Below are 15,967 nucleotides of genomic sequence, written 5' to 3' on the forward strand. Positions count from 1 at the left end.
CGTTCCTGACACAATCCTTCCTATTTATCTTGGGATGGAAAGTTTGTAGGGAAAAAACTTAGACATGTATGATCGATCAGGATAACTAGAAGTGGGATGGTTATCATTGATTGTATCTCAAAGCATTAGAGAGATGGAGCCCCTAAGATCGCGATATTTAGAAGTCTCTGTGTAACTTACTTGTCACTCAGATGAAGAGCAAAGAAGAAGGGAGTGATAAGTGGTGTGACGCAGAAGCTGAGTCATTTCTGAATGTTGCAGGTGTGTGTGGAAATAGAAGTAAATAACTAGAGTCCAAGAAAGGAAGAAGGAAGGCAGTAATTCTGTGTGTTTGGTCTTTGAAAGGAATTGCTGGAAAGAGTGTAACTTGATTATATGAGTTACAGGGTTAGGCCTTATGAGAGAGCTCCTCTCAGATGTTTTTGTTGTCAAGAATATGGACATGTTGCTGCAGTTTGTAATGGGAGTCAGAAGGTGTGGGAGATGTGGAAAGGACAACTGCAATGTGGGAAAATTGTGAAGTGGAGAAAGTGCAAGAAAAGTGCCTGCACTGAAATGGAAATAATTATACAGGGTCAGCACAGTGTACAAAGGCAATTAAGGAAGAGAAAGTGAATAAGATTAGCGCAAAAAGGGGTTGTTATATGATGAAGCTGCTAAAAGAATGAAGAGAAACAATGAGCACGATGTGAGACAAGATGCTAAGGCGAACAAGTTCGTCAAAAAGCATGCTGAGTTTTGCTTTTGTAAGGACCAAATGGCCTTGTAACTGCAGACAATGTCAGTTAAGTTTTTAGTTTTGTTTTCTGCATTATAATGTTGGTTCCTACTTCTCACCTGTATATTGTAGTACGGAGGGCGGAACTAATCTCCGCGGCTCTATTGTTACCGGCAATTTAAGAATGTAGCACCTCGCTATCAAGCGCCAAAAATAATAGCTCTACCAGCGACAACAAGAAGATAGCAGCACACCAGACAAAGCTAATTAAAAGACAAGTTAAGATAACAAGAAGATTTAATTGTATACTTACCTGTAAGACCTGAGGAAAGAAGATAATCTAGACGGAGACCAGACGAAGTGAAGAATTTAGCCCCTCTCAGTACTAAGCAGCTGATTAGGTAACGTTATGTGTTGCTAATTTGCTAATGTGCTAACGATCTGTGCAGTTATTGAGAATTGACGTACATGTACGCATTTTATTTTTATTTTTATTTGCTCTCAACCCAGTCTCACGGGTTGGCCTGTTCCCGAAGAGTAAACCCGTTATTATCCAAGACTTGCTTCGTTGTGATTACTGAGTGGAGCCACAGTGAGACTCTACTGCACCGTCTGGATTCGACCAATAGACGGCGCCAAAAGACAGCAAAGTACCGGTAGATGACAGACAGCCCAAGCTATCAACCCAAGATGGAAAGGTCCACCACTCACCGTCATAGACTGTCATCGGTGCTCCTCTTATCTTAAGTTAAAATCCTACCAAGAGACTAAAACACATTTATTTGCATTTCTTATACCAAGTTAATTAAGTTCATTTGCTTACCTTTTCAACTGAAGTTCATTTAAGTCATTTAATAATTGATATTGCATTTGTGTGTGGTTGTTATGTGAATGTTCATATAAGAATAGTACATTTAAAGGTGAATTGCAGCTATTTAGTAATTGCACAAGTTAACTTCAGTGAACATTTTGGTTAATTTAAGTTGTTACATTGGTCATTTAAGGTGAAATAAGTCTATTAGGTATAAAATTAACTCAATTGAGTGTCATTAGCCTCGAGATTAGGTAGTTAATTACCAAAATAAATTAACTGCTCAACTAAGGTTTGACTACAAGGCTATAACAAATAAGTCAAAAATAGTGCTATTTGCTGTAAGTTATAGTAGTTATATCAAAGGGGGATGGCTATTCAATTAAACTAGAACATAACATGTAACTGTAAATGTGGTTAAATTACAGTTAAAGACAAGACTAAATTTAAACCAAACTAAGATAAGAGGATAAGTCAAGTGTCAGAGAATGAGTATTATTGTGAGGGTAGCAAAAAGCCTTTAGATGACAACTTGCAGCACTCCACAGACACGCAACCATCAGCGGCTGAAGGCAAAGGAGCTGATGAGCCTGATTCCTCACAAGAGCCACAAAGAGGCAAAAGAATCCCTAAGTTAAAAAAAAGGGCCAAGAACTGCACGATGAGCAAGTAAGAAGACTTGAACACCGTTTCAGTGTGAGCTATAAGAAGTGGAAGGCTATCTCCAAAGACGCCAATCAAGCACTGAGTGAACAATGCTCAAACGAACTGCTGCAAGAGCACATCAGAAGGGTAAGCGACACATCAAAAAATGTGTTCCTCATCTATGATGAATTCCGGGATATTGACAGTCCTGGCCATGACACACATCACAGGGTAGACACCTGTGAAACAATAACAAGGAAGATCATTGAGACTTCAAAGGATCATCTGGACACAAGACAGGATGATGGTCATGGGGATAATGATCAAGGCAGGAAGGAGATAGCGCCTGCACTTACTTCTGAAGACTTAAAAAAATTAAGTATCAACACTCACCGCAGCAAGACCTCAAAAACATCCTCTTCACATTCAAGCCTGTCTGCTGCCAAGAGACAAGATGCTGCTGCTGACATTGCTGCCAATGAAGCCACTTTAGAGGTACTGCGAGAGCAAGAACGTTATATGGAAGAACTTGGAAGGCTCCAAGCTGAAGCTGCTCAAGTACGAGCTAAACAAGAAGCTGACAATGCAGAAAGACAACGAGAGCTAGAATCCAAGCGCAGACAAGTAGAGCGTCTGGAGACAATTAAGACGCTAAATGCTGCCAAGGCTAGACTCCAAATATATGAGCAGAGTGAATGCTCCGATGAAGAAATATATAACATGCTCCATGATTGTGTCTCTCTGAGGAAGGAAGTCAAGCATAAAAGCCCATCGCGGTACCATCCTTCGCCACAAGCTGTGACACAACCAATGGCTGTGATACAGCCAAAGCAAGAAGACAGCACAGCAGCTCTTGTTAGAGCATTCGCAGAGTCTATGAGTGCTAATCGACTTCCTGTGCCTGAACCAACAACATTCAATGGTGACCCACTTAGATTCAACGACTGGAAAGCTTCCTATCAGACACTCATTGATAGAAAAAGCATACCAGCTGAAGAACAGCTATATTATCTGCGAAAGTATGTGGGTGGACCTGCCAAGGTGGCCATAGAGAACTACTTCCTTCTAGGCACAGAGTCAGTCTATAATGCAGCATGGACCGTTTTGCAAGAACGGTATGGCAACCCATTCCTCATTGCTAAAGCATTCAGAGACAAACTCGATGCATGGCCCAAGATAAGCACCAAGGGCAGCACAGAACTTCAAGAATTCACAGATTTCCTTGCCAGCTGTGAGGCTGCCATGTTGCAGATGAAGGGGCTTGAAGTACTCAATGACTGTAACGAGAACCAGAAATTACTCACTAAACTTCCAGACTGGCTGACCTCAAGATGGAATAGGAAAGTCATAGAAGAGGGAGAGCAAAGTCACACCTACCCAAGCCTCAGCCAGTTCGTTAAGTTCCTCACACGTGAAGCCAAAATTGCTTGTCATCCAGTATCATCCCTCCACGCTCTAAAACCAAGTGAGAGCGAAAGGTTCAAGGTTTCAAAAAGCAGAAGTCCCGGAGCAAAGGTGCTGGCAACCAATTCAGACGAGAGGGTTGTCTATTTATCCTGTGATTTCTGTGAGAAGGCAGGTCACAGTCTACACAAATGTCGTAGATTTATGGATAAGACAATCGCTGAGCGAGTCAAGTTTGTTCAGGAAAAGAAATTGTGCTTCAGCTGTCTGAAGTACGGCCATCGCTCAAATTAATGTAAGAACAAAAATTATTGTGATACGTGTGAGAAAAGACATCCAACTTGCCTCCACGATAATCGCACTAAAGAAGAAAAGATGGCAACAAGGCCTGATGGAGCAAGGAACATTGACAAGTCACAGGAAAGGAGAGTGAAACGCTCACATGATACACCCGCAAGAACATCAAGTGAGGCAAGAGCATCAAGTGATGTGAGATCATCAAGTAAAGCAACAACTTCAAGTGAACCAAGCACATCAAGTGAAGCAAGGTCATTGAGAGTTGTTCAGAATGTCAAGGACACTCATACATCCCCAATTGTTCCAGTGTGGGTGTCAGCAGCAAGTGAGCCCACCAACGAAGTTCTTGTGTATGCACTTCTCGATACACAAAGTGACACGACGTTTATCCTCGAAGACACAGCAAAGGCTCTCCACACAAAGAATGCACCAGTTCAGCTAAAGCTGTCCACAATGGCTGCAAAAACCAAGCTTGTGTCATACAGGAAACTGACTGGTTTACAAGTGAGAGGATACTTCTCAGACAAGATAATCCCTCTGCCAGGGACCTACACTAGAGAGTTCATCCCTGCAAAAAGAGATCATATTCCTACACCAAAGACTGCAATGGCTTGGCCTCATCTTGAACACATTGCGCACGAAATCGCTCCTCTGCAAAAATGTGACGTTGGCTTGCTAATTGGCTACAACTGTCCTCAAGCTCTCCTCACAAGACAAGTGGTGTCAAGTAAGGAGGACAATCTGCCCTTCGCTCAGAGAACAGACTTGGGCTGGAGTGTAGTCGGCTATGGCAATCCATGTCTCAATTATGGAGATGTAATTGGAGTAAGTCACCAGGTCATCATGAAGCAAGTGATGCCATGCCTTCAGTGCTCTTCAGACCATGCCTCAAGAGGTCTCACAGCAGAGCAGCTTGTAGCCTGTAACTGGTTCACAGGCCCAGATTTTCTCTGGCACAAAGAGCTACCAAGTGGAGAAGTCAAGGTGGGAGAAATTAAAAGTGGCGACCCAGAGCTCAAGAAAGCTCAGGTTTATGACACCCAGGCAGAGGAAGTAAGATCATTGTTAGATCGCCTACACAAGTTCTCCAACTGGTTAAGATTGGTGAAAGCTATTGCCAGACTAAAGCGCCGTGCAAGGGAGATCAAAGGCCTCAAGTCAAAGTCATGTGAAGCCACCAGTTTAGAATAACGGAGGGAAGCAGAGCTGACTATAATCAAAATGGTTCAACAAGCAACCCTCTCTCAAGAAATACAGTGCCTTCAGCGTCATAAGCAGATACAAATCAAAGACAAGGCTAACAAGTTGTATAAGTTGAATCCATTCCTAGATGACCAAGGAATCCTCAGAGTTGGAGGCCGCTTAACTCATGCTGCCCTACATCCACATGTAAAACATCCAGCAGTCCTGCCAAGAGACAGTCATGTGTCAGCCTTACTCGTCAAGCACTATCATGAGAAGGTGCACCATCAGGGCAGAGGAATGTCTATGAATGAGCTTCGGTCCAATGGCATATGGATCCTAGGATGCAGCAATGCAGTATCATCTCATATTTTCAAGTGCACAATGTGTAGGAAGCTCAGGAGAAGCACAGAACAACAAAGGATGGCAGACCTCCCGGAAGAGCGGATGGAGACCACGCCTCCATTCACTTACTGTTGAATTGACTGTTTTGGACCATTCTACGTCAAGGAAGATCTTTACCTTCGCAAGCGATGGCGCCGAGTGCAACTCTTAGCCAACAGTTTCTGGGCACGGTGGAAAAAGGAGTATCTCCTAAACCTCCAGCAAAGGCACAAGTGGACTAAAGACCGCAGAAGCGCAAGGATCAACGACATCGTTCTGCTGAAAGAGGATTCTACACCATGAAACCAGTGGAAGTTGGCAAAGGTTATCGAAGTGTACCCAGGAAAGGATAGAAGAGTCAGGAGACTCAAGTTGCTCATCAGTGACTCAACTCTGGATTCTAAAGGAAAGCGCATCTCCAAGCCAGTTCACCTGGAGAGGCCTATCCAGAAGACAGTTACACTGTTGGAAGCTGAAGACTGAAGGCTTTAGTATATCTAAAGACTAATACAAATACAGTTGAAGCTAGTAGTTAACAGCTTAATTAAATATAAGAATTGTGAATTAAGTTGAAAGTATAATCATCATTTCTAAAGCTGTGTTTATCTCCAATCCCTCCACCAGTAGTTCAGGTGGTTCATAGTATATTTTTAAGTTAATGTTTCTATGCAACATGACGTCTTTCAAAGTCTGTCGTTCTTAGAAATCACTAATGATTTGGTGGGAGTGTAACTGCAGACAGTGTCAGTTAAGTTTTTAGTTTTGTTTTCTGCATTATAATTTTGGTTCCTACTTGTCACCTGTATATAGTAGTACGGAGGGTGGAACTAATCTCCGCGGCTCTGTTGTTACCGGCAATTTAAGAATGTAGCACCTCGCTATCAAGCGCCAAAAATAATAGCACTAACAGTGACAACAAGGAAATAGCAGCACACAAGACAAAGCTAATTAAGAGAAAGACAAGTTAAGATAACAAGAAGATTTAATTGTATACTTACCTGTAAGACCTGAGGAAAGAAGATAATCTAGACGGAGACCAGACGGAGACCAGACGAAGTGAAGAATTTAGCCCCTCTCAGTACTAAGCAGCTGACGAGGTAACGTTATGTTTTGCTAATTGGCTGTTGTGTTAACTATCTGTGCAGTTATTGAGAATTGACGTACATGTATGCATTTTATTTTTATTTTTATTTGCTCTCAACCCAGTCTCACGGGTTGGCCTGTTCCCGAAGAATAAACCCCGTTACTACCCAAGACTTGCTTCGTTGTGATTACTGAGTGGAGCTACAGCCCTTTTTGGCAATAGCAACTGACTGTACTGCTGGAGTAGAAAGAAAATCTGACAGAACTGACAGAATTGTAGATGCAGCAAGGACATTACAGGGTGCTGTAGGAGTTTCTGAAGAAGGTGTGCAGCCACTGCTGAGGCTTTTAGTCCCTCCCAGAAATCTGTAAAATAATTAAACTTAGCACAAAAAGTAAGGAAATTTGTGTTTGGTATATTATTTCTTTGTTGCAACAATGCTTCTTGGCAATAAATGTTATGTCAGGCACCTGGTTGTCAGCACCTGGGGTACCAGAAGCTCAAAACAAGAGTCAATAGCAACAGCAAAATAAGGTGTTTGGCATTGGCAGAGAAGATTTGGCAAATTTGTCATGGGTGTAACCCACATACTCAGCTCTGTTGCTCATCCCACAAATGCATGTTCCTTACAAATGTGGCACCATTTAAAAGGGAAATAAACAGGCTTTCCAACGGTATAAGATTTATTGCCAAGAAGCATTGTTACAACAAATAAATAATCTACCGAACTCAAATTTCCTTGCTTTTTGTGCTAAGTATAGTTTAACTGAGAAGACACGTTTTTGTTTTGAAGTAGACATTCTGATCCACTCTCCATTCCAGCTGGTGGCGGCAATGCGCCAAATCGTTATTTGCCAGCCACTAATAAACTAAAGAAGAAGCAGAAGAAGACCATCTTTGCAGAAGAGGCAGAAGAAGAGTAGGAAGGAGGAGGAAGAACAAGAACGTCAACAAAATCGGGAGTTCGGGAGATGGAATTTGTCGTCGTCTGAAGATGTTTTTGTTTAACCGCTGAGATCAATGATGGATCAGCCCATCACTGAAATACGTTTGAAGTTTGAAAGAAGGATCGCAGATTATGAGGCTGAAATCTTACGTCTAAAGGAGGAAAATTCTCGTCAGAAGAAACTACTGGACGCCATTTATAAGCCTGAAGTACGGATATACAAATCAGGTTTGTACCAATAAACTGGCCAAACTGTTCTTTAAGTTCATTTCACCAGGATCATTTAGTTAGCACAGTGTTTTCTAAATTGATCTTTGTTAGCGGGGCGGGCTGAAACAATAATTCAGGCCGGGAATTTGACTCCATCCCAGGCCACCGTGAGCAAAACCACCAGACCGCTGAACCTGTTGAATCAGATAAACTGATTCAACCTTCTTTGATTTTCTTACCTGGATTATTAAGCATGCATCAAGACACCAGACCACTAATTTTGTAGGCTAACTGTCGTGGCAATTATTGAATTCCACGCTGACAGAAATGAGGAACGAGACAAAAATCTCTTAGAGTAACACCATTTTAAGATATGTTGATATACAGGCGCATCCAAGCCCACGTGCCTGAATGCGCGCCGATCAATACAGTACAGTCTCTCTTATAGGACAGATGTCTGTTCTTCCCCTCCTTATCTCATGTCTTCCAGCTCTCATCCACCAAGGCCACTTCTTCAATTTACTGCATACAGACTTGCTACACTCAGTAAGTCTCCCATCCAGTCAACAATTAACAATAGGCCCTTTTTTGTGCACCGGCAGAAGACACGTTATAAGACTACCTTTGCTCTACTACACATGGACTTCAAGCATCCATCTAAGCAATGCAAGGTCATGGGGAAAGATTAAAAGTAAGCAAACATAACATATGAATTGCCCTCACACTAACCCTATTTGTTTTTGTAACGGGTACCAGACTAGTTATAATATTGACCATTATGTTCATCTGGGAGGACAATTGCAGTTGTGTGTGTGTGATTGTATGCGTGCGTGTTCGCATGCGTGTTCTGGCGAGTGTTTTTGACTGACCTGGCCCCTTACTAGTGAACGTGTTGCTTAAATGATAAATGGTTAATAGACTGCATTTATATAGTGCTTTTCCAGTCTACTGACCACTCAAAGCGCATTACAGTGTATGCCTCACATTCACCCATTGATTCAAACGCTGGTGGTGGAGGCTGCCATGCAAGGCACCAACCTCTGCTCATCAGAAGCAGTTAGGGGTTCAGTGTCTTGCTCAAGGACACTTTGACACGCTCTCCGCAGGAGCTGAGGCTCGAACCTGCTACTACCCCCCCTTTTTTTTTCTTCCCAATTGTATCCAGCCAGGTGGCATGGTGGCACAGTGGTTCACGCTGTCGCCTCACAGCAAGAAGGTCCTGGGTCCGAGCCCCAGGGTAGTCCAACCTTGGTGGGTCATCCCGGGTCGTCCTCTGTGTGGAGTTTGCTTGTTCTTCCCGCGTCTGCGTGGGTTTCCTCCGGGGGTCCGGTTTCCACCCACAGTCCAAAGACATGTAAGTCAGGTGAATTGGCCGTACTAAATTGTCCCTAAGAATGAATGTGTGTGTGTGTGTGTGTGTGTGTGTGTGTGTGTTTGTGTGTGTGTGTGTGTGTGTGTGTGTGTGTGTGATGGCCTGGCGGCCTGTCCAGGATGTCTCCCCGCCTGCCGCCCTATGACTGCTGGAATAGGCTCCAGCATCCCCGTGACCATGAGACCAGGATAAGCGGTTAAGTTAATGTATGGATGCAGGGCCAGTCCTATGCTATTCTGGGCCGGGGAGCAACCATCACTCACCGCCCCCCCCCCAAAAAAAACCAAAACCACAGACATGCACGACCGTGACAACCACCAACACCCATAAAGCCTAGGCCTACGCACGCACCACACAGCTGTGTGTGGGGTGAGCACAGGCTACCAGAAGAAACAGCCAATTCAAAATAATATCAACCACAGGACACAATTACAAGCAACCATGCCACAGCGGGCTATTGTAAAGTCCTCCTCATTATCTTACCTTAAAACTTTACGCGTCGTGTCTTGACCGCTGCAAATGTTGCAATTGTGTCATTGTAATCCACCTGTCTTGCCACACGGTTCTCGATGGACAACGCAGACAGTCTTTCTTGGGACATCGCTGATGTCAAATATGTCTTGATCAATTTCAATTTGCTGGAAGAGCACTCTGCACTTGCGACGGAGAATGGAATTGTAAGAAACACCTGGCAAGCGGCAGTAGTGTTCGGAAATGCCATTTTCATGTCTCTCTCAACTAAAAAATTCAGCACTTCAGAGGTTTTTTTTACATCAGCTGGGAGCAGACGTGACAAAAATCCAAATTTACTGTCCAGTTCTCCACCATCAATCCCCCCCACAAACTCCGCGAGCTCTTCACAGGCCTCTCTGTGGTTGCCAATCAGGTTAACATTTTTAATGTCCTCCAAAACGTGGAAAAGACAATTGCACTGACTCAAATATGAAAAACGCTCTTCTGTCTCAGTTATCACTGTGTCGATGAAGCAGTTGATGAAGCTCACTCTAAACTTTTCCTCCCCTGTCAAGGGCTCATCAACTGACATTTCACTGGGAAGTCGTTTTCGGCGTCGCGTACGTTCAGGGAAAGCCGGTGGAATGTCAATATTCTCTGCAAGTTCTTTTGCTTTTTCAACAGCATCTTGGAAACCATTCAGTCGACATTGTTCCATCTCTTCTTTTACAGCTGTAACAACTCTTACTGCATCACCGATGCTCAAATGTCGTGACTGCAGGACAACACTGGCCTGATTGACTGTATTCAGCACTTTGTGCCAAACAACTTAGCTGACCCAAAAGTCAAATGTTTCAATTGCCTGTACGAGACTTGTGACTTTAGAGGTGGTCTCGGAATCACAGGTGCTATCTTCACTGACGGCTATGAGTGCATCTATGACTTGAGGTAGCTGCTCAATTACTGTTCTTGTCGCATCAGCGCGAGCACTCCACCTGGTCTCTGAGAGAGGTTTCAGTGTGATGCGTACATGCTTTTCAAGAATCCTCCAACATTTCGTTGATTTTCTGAATACTTTGTATAGCCGATTTAGCACTCCAAAAAATTCTTGGCCTCGTTCAAGGACTCGGCTGCATGTTCAATGGCCAGATTCAAGTTGTGAGGGCAACAGGGCACAAAGAAAGCCCGCTTGTTAACCTGCTTCACCCTTGCTTGTACTCCCCTGTGCACACCCTTCATGTTGGCCCCGTTATCGAGACATTGGCCCCTACAATCATCAGTGTTAATGCCATATTTAGCCAGCCTTTCCAGCAGTGTGTCTGCAAGTGCTTCGCCCGTTGTGCTTTTCACAGCAATGAATTCAAAAAAGCTCTCATGCACCTCTACCTTCTGGTCTGTAACATATCGCAAAACGAGAGAGAGCTTTTCTTTGTGCGACACATCTGGTGTGCAGTCCATCATGATGCTGTTTTGACCTTCTGCACGATTTTTTCCAACACTGCCTCAGCTAGGAGTCCAATGAACTCATTTTGAATGTTTTCGCTGAGGTAGTGGGTAGTCTTGGAATGATTGAGATGTCGTGTTAATGGCGCATCATATTTGGCCAAAAATTCCACAAGCTTAAGAAAATTGCCGTTTTCTTGGTAAAGGCGATCGACACGTCCTCTAAATGCAAAGTTTTGTAATGCAAGAAACATGATGCAATCCAAAATTCTGCTGAGCACTTCATGCCACTGTTGTCTCTCACTGAGAAGCTCTGCTTGCTGGTGGCTGTCAAGCGTTGTACCAGTAGCCAAAGCGAATTCCAAAGTTTTCCACTTTGAAAAATTCTCAAGATGAGAACGATAATTCTCGTGTTTAGTCAGTCTCGTCAATAACTTGACCCAGTTTGAAAAACCAGTAGTGAAATCGGTCAGCTGCAGTGGTTTATTTCTGACTATGTCCGTTCTGATGTCATCATCATGCATTCTGCCTGGCCACTGTGCAGGATCAAATAAGTCAAACTCACGCTCCCCATCACTTTCGTGACTTCCCTCTTCCTCGACGGATTCTCGGTGGTCTTTTGCATTCTCGATAGCGGTGGAGGTGCCAGCACAAGTGCCACGGTCGCTGTCCGCTCCGGTATCCTCTGCTGCTTAGTTAGCACATGTGGTGGATGTGTTAGCTTCATTGCTATCCACAGTATCCTCCAAGTGTTCTGCTGCCCGAATGTTAAGCCAAGCACCGTATACCTTCTTTGCGTTTTCTGCCTCTTTTTTGTATTTTCTACCTTACGTTTCTGTAATTTTCTCTTCTTACAACCAGATTTGTTTCCAGACATTTTTTTTGGTTAGTAGAAGCGAATTTCACGTCTTTACCATAGGCTATACTAACTCATGGGGGAGGGGGATGACGACACAACTTTTGATACATTTTTGAAAATAAATCGTTATCAGCCAATAGGGAAACTGCCAGGAAGAGCAACATACAGGGCATCTTTGCACTGCTGAGACACACAATTAACAATCACTGCACTTACAGCAGAATCAGCACAGAAAGGTTTTTTTTTTCTTTTTTCTGGGCCCCCCTCCAGACCTGGGCCCAGTGCAGTTGCTCCCGTTGCTACCCCCGCAAAACCGGCCCTGGATGGATTTATCTGGACAATTATCCCACTCTTTCAAACCGTCCCAGTCGCTACTTCTCCCCCTCTGCCAATCTGGGGAGGGCTGCAGACTACCACATGCTTCCTCCGATACATTTGGCGTCGCCAGCCTGCTTCTTTTCATATGACAGTGAGGAATTTCACTAGGGGGATGTAGCGGGAGGATCACGCTATCCCCCCCCCCCCGCCCCTCCACCCCCAAACAAGCGTCCAGACCGACCAGAGGAGGCGCTAGTGCAGCAACCAGGACACAGCACATCCGGCATCCCACCCACAAGACACGGCCAACTGCGTATGCAGAGACGCCCGACCAAGCCGGAGGCAACACGGGGACTCAAACCGCCAATCCCCGTATTGGTAGGCAACGGAATAGACCACCAAGCTACCCGGACGCCCATAAAAATAGTTTTTAAACTATATCAAAGTAAAGCGCTGCAACGTGAGAACGGTGTATAGTGCAAATAATAAAATCAGGAATGGATTTTCACTGTCAGCACTCGCGTGACAATAGAGATAACGCCACGTCTAGGCTACATGATGATCGTGTTTCCATTGGTGATGACTGATTCATGGCTTTTCAGAATAATGGATTACATTTATACACCAGAGGACCCCCCTACTCTGCTCTGTGATAAGTGCCATGGGATCTTTATTGACCACAGTGAGTCAGGACCTTGGTTTTAGCATCTCATCCAAAGGATGGCGACTCCTACAGCAACGTGTCCCTGTCACTACACTGGGGCATTGGGATTTTTTGTTGGTCTCTTTATTTATTTATTTATTTATTTTATTAGGACCCTAGGGAAGACTGCTCCCTACTGGCTCACCAACACTACTTCCAGCAGCAACTCAGTTCTCCCGGGTGATCTCCCATCGTAGTACTAGCCAAGCCCATACCTGCTTAGCTTCCGCCATTCGGCAGAGCCAGCGTACATGTTGGTATGGCTGCCTAGTCGCTTAGTTTATAGTGTTTGTGGTTGCCAACTCTTAATCTCCTCTTCTATCATTGCATGAAATTTTGAAATATTTTACTGATTTTACTATTTAAATTGGATTTAAATAGTAAAAATACTACATATATTTTATCAAAATGGTTTGCCCACAAAACTCTGAGTGAAAATAAATTAATACCACTGTCGGCTTCTCCCGTTAGGGGTCGCCACAAGGGATCATTCATTTCCATTTTTTCCTGTGTTTTACATCTTCCTCTGTCACACCTGCCACCTGCATATATTCCCTCACCACATCCATAAAGGTTGATGCTAGATCCAACATGGAGGTAGACGTGATTGGTTGTTGGTTCGGGTTAGGGTTTAAACTCTTTGAATTTCCATTATCATTACAGTATGATCTGGCAATGTTAAGGTCACTTGTAAGGTAGCTAACTAAATGTTTCAAGTCAGTGTGCTTCGAGGTTCCGTGCTGTCTATTTGCCAACGCAACAGCCAATTACGGCTACTTCCATGCCTACATGCCTACACCGCTTTGGATCTAGCATCAACCATCCATAAACCTCCTCTTTGGCCTTCCTCTTTTCCTTTTTCCTGGCAGCTCCATATTCAGCATCCTTCTCCTAATATACCCAGCATCTCTCCTCCACAGATGTCCAAACCATCTCAATTTTGCTCCTCTTGCTTTGTCTCCAAACCTTCCAACTTGAGTGGTCCCTCTAATATCGTCCCTAATCCTGTCCTTCTTCGTCACTCCCAGTGAAAATCTTAGCATCTTCAACTCTGCCACCTCCAGCTCCACCTCCTGTCTTTTCGTCAGTGCCACTGTCTCCAAACCATATAACATAGCTGGTCTCACAACCATCTTGTAAACCTTCCCTTTAACTCTTACTGGTACCCTTATGTCGCAAATCACTCCTGAGACTCTTCTCCACCCACTCCACCCTGCCTGCACTCTCTTCTTCACTTCTCTCCTGCACTCCCCGTTACTTTGGACAGTTGACCCCAAGCATTTAAAGAGAGACTGACGTGCCCTTTCTGAACACATTTTTTAACATTGGGAGTTTGAATCATAACCGAAAATAGGTGTGTTTTTTTTTTATTCAAAGCTATTGGCTACTGTCTTCCTGGGTGGTCGTTTGGGTGTGGCTTGGTGTTCGCGTGGGTGGGGCTCGGTACTGCTCGTCACTTGCCGTAGAAAAAAAATGAGAAATTCAGTGGCGCGAGGATTTGAATCGCTGAGGTAATTAGCTAGCTAGCTGACTAGCTTATTGCAAGGCATAGCTAGCGGTAGATCCGAAGCCTGGTCTCGGGCCAATGTTGGTACCGTACCTGGACACATACCCTGCTTGTGCTCTGATGCCCATATTACAAATGGAAAAACATATTCAACAACTCACTACTGGCCAGGGGATAGACCAGGTATTTAGCCTTGATATGTGTATATAAATTCAAACTCGCCTACATTTCTTTTCCGAATATCATAAAGGATTTTGTCACATCTGGGTAGTGTAGCAGTCTATTGCATTACCTACGAATACGGGGATTGCCGTATCAAATCCCCGTGTTACCTCCAGCTTGGTCGGGCGTCCCTACGGACACAATTGGCCGTGTCTGTGGGTAGGAATGCTGGATGTGGGTATGTGTCCTGGTCGCTGCAGTAGCGCCTCCTCTGGTCGTTCGCGGCACCTGCTCGGTGGGGGAGGGGGAACTGGGGGGAATAGTGTGAGCCTCCCTCGCGCTATATCCCCCTGTCAAAACTCCTCACTGTCAGGTGAAAAGAAGTGGCTGGTGACTCCATATGTATCAGAGGAGGCATGTGGTAGTCTGCAGCCCTCCCCAGTTCAGAAGAGGGGGTAGAGCAGTGACCGTGATGGCTCAGAAGAGTGGGGTAATTGGCCAAGTATAATTAGGCAGAAAAGGGGGGGGGTCTGCAAAAAAAATGAGATTATGTTAAAGTGACTGCTCTAAAGGATATCACTTAATATTGCGTTGCCCATGATTTTATTTAAAGGTGTGCAGTCATAGTTTCCCTAATGTTTCTATATCTCTCCCCTCTAGACCTCCAGCTGTTCTTTGTTTCTGAAGATAAGATTCCCTCTGTGAAGCAGGAGTGGAGCCCCAGTCTGGACCAGGGGGAGCCAGAGCCCCCACACATTAAAGAGGAAGAGGAGGAACTCTGGAGCAGTCAGGAGAAAGAGCAGCTTGAAGGACTGGAGGAGAAGGTTGACATTACCGAGCTGTCATTTCCTCATGTCCCTGTGAGGAGAGAAAATGATGAAGAGAAAGCTCAATCCTGTCAGCTTCATCAAAGCCAAACTGAAGAGAAAAGGGAGTCAGAGCCTCCAGCCAGCACCTCAACTGAGCAGATGAAACCAGAAAGGGATGGAGAGGACTTTGGACCAATAGAACCAGCCAGTAACCTCGATCAAGATGGTGATTTAGAACCAACTAGTGATGGATATCTCTCTTCAGACTGTTGTGAAAGTGAGACTGAAGACAATGATGATGATGGGAACAAGACTAGAGAACCTCACTCAGGTTTGGACACAACAGAGAACAATGAAATCAGTAATGAGCAATCTGCTGAGAATAAACCCTTCAGTTGCTCAGTCTGTGGTAAAGCGTTTTCTAAAAGACGATATATGAAGAAACATATGATAATGCATACAGGAGAGAAACCTTTCAGTTGCTCAGTCTGTGGTAAAGAGTTTTCTCATAAACATGTTATGCAGTCACACATGACAACACATACAGGAGAGAAACCTTTCAGTTGCTCATTCTGTGGTAAAGCGTTTTCTAAAAGAGGACATATGAAGAAACATATGAGAATGCATACAGGAGAGAAACCCTTCAGTTGCCCAGTCTGC

The 15,967-nt window shown here is 44.3% G+C and overlaps 1 long non-coding RNA gene across 1 annotated transcript; it reads left to right on the forward strand.

Moving 5' to 3' along the window:
• Window positions 1-7,443: 7,443 nt before the first annotated feature.
• Window positions 7,444-15,349, forward strand: LOC130115977 (uncharacterized). Its single transcript, XR_008810530.1, has 3 exons — window positions 7,444-7,699; window positions 8,284-8,372; window positions 15,159-15,349. It is a non-coding gene; the product is annotated as an uncharacterized LOC130115977 (long non-coding RNA).
• The last annotated feature ends 618 nt before the right edge of the window (window positions 15,350-15,967 follow it).

The sequence above is a fragment of the Lampris incognitus genome, chromosome 7 (assembly GCF_029633865.1).
Source record: "Lampris incognitus isolate fLamInc1 chromosome 7, fLamInc1.hap2, whole genome shotgun sequence".
Classification (NCBI taxonomy): domain Eukaryota; kingdom Metazoa; phylum Chordata; class Actinopteri; order Lampriformes; family Lampridae; genus Lampris; species Lampris incognitus.